The sequence below is a fragment of the Prionailurus viverrinus genome, chromosome X, assembly GCF_022837055.1.
Source record: "Prionailurus viverrinus isolate Anna chromosome X, UM_Priviv_1.0, whole genome shotgun sequence".
Taxonomy (NCBI): Eukaryota; Metazoa; Chordata; class Mammalia; order Carnivora; family Felidae; genus Prionailurus; species Prionailurus viverrinus.
In genome coordinates this window covers 58,199,842-58,204,931 of record NC_062579.1, presented here as the reverse complement: position 1 = coordinate 58,204,931, position 5,090 = coordinate 58,199,842, and the positions used below count along the sequence as shown (strand labels likewise).

The 5,090-nt window shown below is 36.9% G+C and overlaps 1 non-coding gene across 1 annotated transcript; it reads right to left on the bottom strand.

Moving 5' to 3' along the window:
- Positions 1–2,422: 2,422 nt before the first annotated feature.
- On the bottom strand, positions 2,423–2,507 carry LOC125158020 (small nucleolar RNA Z195/SNORD33/SNORD32 family). The gene has a single exon (XR_007149145.1). It is a non-coding gene; the product is annotated as a small nucleolar RNA Z195/SNORD33/SNORD32 family (small nucleolar RNA).
- Positions 2,508–5,090: the final 2,583 nt, after the last annotated feature.

Sequence of the window (5,090 nt, the reverse complement as noted above, 5' to 3'; positions counted from 1 at the left end):
CCAAGCTCCAATCATCAACGTCAGCCAGCACCATCTTTTGAAGTTGGTGAAGTGAGTTTTCAGAATTTCAGCCTCCTTTTGAGTCCCTTTCAATTGCTACTCCTTCACTTTCCTTCCCCATCAAGTACCTAGACATGGGAATATACACATACTCTCAATTTCTGTAGATAAGTGCCTACGGATTTTGTATTTTGTGGGGATGGAAAGACGTTTATAGAAAATCAAACATCCTTCCAATTGTGAAGGGGAGATGGGAATATTTCTAGAACACCTGCCCCCTTTGGCATTTCCTAAAGAAGACTATTTGGCTTTTACCATGTTCAGGAATTGTGTCAAGTGCTTCATGCATAATTTGGTTACCTAACATCTTTTTGAAGAGGGCACTATTGCAAACCCTCATTTCATAGATGAGAAAACAGAAGCCTTAGTAAATTCAAGTACCATGATTAAGGTCACATGGTTAATAAATGGTAGAGATAATATTGGACCACAAGGTGAAACATTACATTAAACAATCCCACTCAGAAGATAGTAACTATCTATCTCACCTAACCATATGGCTAATGTTATAGCAGAGTGCCTCAAAAGGCTGATTAAATTGAATAAAAGGGGTGAGAGTGGACATCTTTGTCTTTTTCCTGATTTTAGGGGAAAAGAAAAGTTCTCAGTTTGTTCATATAGAAAACATTATGGAGATTCCTCAAAAAATTAAAAATAGAATTACCGTATGATCCAGTAATTCCATTACTGGTATTTACCCAAAGAAAACAAAAACACTAATTCAAAAAGATATATGCACCACGATGTTTATTGCAACTTTATTTATAATAGCCAAAATATGGAAATAACCCAAGTGTCCATTGGGATGTATGGATAAAGAAGATGTAGTATATTTGTATATATATTTTATTAATATAATTAGTATAATATATAAAGTATATATATGTATATTCTGAAATATTACTTGTCCATAAAAAAGAATGAATTCTTGCTATTTGCAACAACATGGATGAATCTAAAGGGTATAATATAAAGTGAAATGTCAGTCAGAGAAAGACAAATGCCATATGATTTCACTTATATGTGAAATATAAGAAACAAAACAAAATAAATAAAGAAAAAAGGAGACAAAAAAACCAGACTATTAACTATAGAAAACAAACTAGTGGTTGCCAGAGGGGAGGTGGATGGGGGATGGGTTAATTAGGTGAAGGGGATTAAGAGTACACACATCATGATAAGTGCTGAGTAATTTATAGAATTGTTGAATCACTATATTGTACACATGAAACTAATATAAAACTGTAGTTCATTATACTGGAATTAAAAGAAAAGGCTTATTATATCCACAGAAAATAGTTGTCTTCGGATCTTCTGAGATAGCAGGATTTCCACGTAGCTACCTGCATAGAACAAGGATAATTTCTGCTGGATGAATAGTAAATATCTTGATTTCACACAAGCTAATAATATACGTACCTACATGGGAAAAGATCAGGCAGAAATCACTAATTAAAGAAATATTTATTAAGTGTCTGTTATGTATTAGTTTACAGTTTTAAGTGTTGAGGGAACAAAACACATAAAATCCCTTTCTTCATATAGTATATGTTCTTAGGACCAGAGACAGGCACTAAAAAATAGAGTTAAATTATACAGGATGTTAGCAGGTTGTAAGTGCCATCCCAAATAAAGCAGAATATAGGGGATGGGAACATGAGTGAAGGAGTATAATTTATAAACAGAGCGGTCAGCAAAGTCCTCACTGAGAAAATGACATTTAGCAAAATGACGGAGCAAGAACTTGATGTAGTGAAAACGTATTGTAAATTATAAATGTGAATTACTATCATTGTTTTTATTGTGTTTGTGTTATGTACGACACCAATTTATATTTTTAAAAGTTTATCTTCTTCAAAAATGCTTTACATTTGTTATCCCATTAGATTATCACAAAAACCCCATGATGTGGGAGGGGCAAGCAGTAGCCCTATTTGAGCAAAACTGAAATCTCAGATAAAATGGCACAGTTAAGTAACATAGTGAGTCAACGGTGAGGTCAGAGAAAAGATTCAAAACTCTGATTCAAAATTCAATATACTAGGGTACCTGGGTGGCTCAGTCAGTTAAGCAGCTTTCTGCTCAGGTCTTGATCTCACGGTTCACGAGTTTGAGCCCCACATTGGGCTTTATGCTGACAGCTCAGAGCCTGCTTCATATTCTGTGTCCCCCTCTCTCTCTGCCCCTCCCCAACTTGCATTCTGTCTATCTCTCAAAAAATTAAATAAACATTTAAATTTTTTTAAAATAAAAAACCCTCAAAGTTCAATATACTCACTACTGTGAGTACTGTGCTTTTTTTTTTTTCAATGGCAGATTTTATTTATACACAGAACAACCTATTTACAACCCCAGATTGGGTCTGTACACAGCAAGTAGTGCATGTGGAGTCATCTCATGGTTGGGGAACTCGAACACGAGTGGGAGAAGTCCTCATCACTGGCCAATACTGTGCTTTTTAAGTCTGACCTTTTCCAATGGAGGGTCCCAAACTCACAATTCGCGTCTAGTTGTTTAAGTAAATGAATTTCTGGATGCACATGGAAGCCCTAAGGAACAAAAACACTCAGTCACGAATTCCTTCTAAAAGAATGAAATTGGTAATCTAATTTCAAGAGCTTTAAGTAAATATAGAGGTCATGTAAGCCAACATCTTAGTTTTACAGATGAGGAAACTGCACGCAAATAGGGGGAATGACTTTCCCAGAGACACAGAGAGATTAAAGCAAAGTTGAGACAAGAGCTCAGATCTTTTGAGTCCCCAGATTGTACTCACTCAACTGTCACAAAAAATACCTTAATTATATCTCTTAGATTCAGCATTCAGGAACAGTATCTCTGTGGCTGGCCAGTATATGCAGTTTCAAGACACTAAACCCTCATAATGGAATTTAGCTTAATGTGTGATGCCTAGGACCTTCTTTAGCACCAATATATTTTTCATATTTAGAACCTAAAAATCATTGTAAAGATCACCTTATACAAATTATTGATGAAATAATCTGATTTGATATTTTCTCCAAATATATATTGGTAAATAGTGCTAAACTAGGGGTGCCTGGGTGGCTCAGTCAGTAAAGTGTCTGACTCTTGAATTCAGCTTAGGTCATGATCTCGAGGTTTGTGAGTTTGAGCCCCACATCAGACTCTGTGCTGATAGTACAAAGTCTGCTTGGGATTCTGTCTCTCTCCTTCCATCTTCCCCTCCTCTCTCAAAATAAATAAATAAACTTAAAACAAAGAGTGCTTAACTAAATATCCCTCATAAGAGCTTTCAACAAGTCTTTAGAAAGTTCTTACTGTGTGCCTAAAACAGTGCTGAAACTTTTGGAGATATAAGAAAATATAGTGTCTCAATTTTAGATCTGCTTCTGTCCAGATATGTGACTTTAGTCTAATTATCATCCCTCACTGGGCTATTCATCTCTGTGGCCCCTTCCAGTTGTAATATTTTAAAAGTCTATAAATCTCAAAGCATACATACCACAAACTAAACTCTTGTCTTTCCCTACCTCCAAATCTGCTCTATTCATAGTCTTCCCTATCTTAGTTGATGGAACATCCATCTTCCAGTTGTTCAGAACAAAGACATTGGAGTCATCTTTTATTGTTTTCAGGAAATCATGTTGGCACTGTATTCAAAGTATGTACAAAGTCCAGTGCTTCTCACCAGTTTCATTACTACTACCTTAGTTAATCATCTCAGGCCTGCATTACTACAATATTCTAACTGACTTTCTGATACTCTACCTTGCTCTCCTTAAGTCCATTCTCACAGCAACAAGACAGGCTTGTCCAAATAGAAATTTAATGACTTTCAGTTCCATAATAAAAGCCAAAATCTTGATTATGACCTTCAAGATCCTGTATTTCATCCCTATTACCTCTCTGACCTCAACTTCCCCTTATCTCTCTGACCTACTACTCTCCCACTTGTTCAATCTATCTCATCCAAAAAGGCCTCATTGTTTCTTGAACACACCCAGATAATTTGAGTCTCAAGGTCTTTGCACTAGCTGTTTCCTCTGACTGAAACACTTCCCCCAGAATGTGGTCCCTAGATCTGCAACACCAGTGTCACTTAAGAAGTTATGGTGCTGGGAGAACTGGACAGCAGCATGCAGACGGATGAAACTATGCCATTTTCTTACACCCTTCACAAAAACAAACTCAAAATGGATAAAGGACTTGAATGTGAGACAGGAAACCATCAAAACCCTAGAGGAGAAAGCAGGAACAAACCTCTCTGACCTCAGCCGCAGCAATTTCTTACTTGACACATCCCCAAAGGCAAAGGAATTAAAAGCAAAAATGAATTATTGGGACCTCATGAAGATAAAAAGCTTCTGCACAGCAAAGGAAACAATCAAAATAACTAAAAGGCAACCAACAGAATGGGAAAAGATATTTGCAAATGACATATCGGACACAAGACTAGTATCCAAAATCTATAAAGAGCTCACCAAACTCCACACCCAAAAAACAAATAATCCAGTGAAGAAATGGGAAGAAAACATGAATAGACACTTCTCTAAAGAAGACATCCAGATGGCCAACAGGCACATGAAAAGATGCTCAACGTCACTCCTCATCAGGGAAATACAAATCAAAACCACACTCAGATATCACGTCACACCAGAGTGGCTAAAATGAACTCATCAGGAGACTATAGATGCTGGAGAGGATGTGGAGAAACGGGAACCCTTTTGCACTGTTGGTGGGAATGCAAACTGGTGCAGCTGCTCTGGAAAACAGTGTGGAGGTTCCTCAAAAAATTGAAAATAGTCCTACCCTATGACCCAGCAATATCACTGCTAGGAATTTACCCAAGGGATACAGGAGTGCTGATGCATAGGGGCACTAGTACCTCAATGTTTATAGCAGCACTCTCAAAAATAGCCAAATTATGGAAAGAGCCTAAATGTCCATCAACTGACGAATGGATAAAGAAATTGTGGTTTATATACACAATGGAATACTACAGGGCAATGAGGAAGAATGAAATATGGCCTTTTGTGGCAACGTAGATG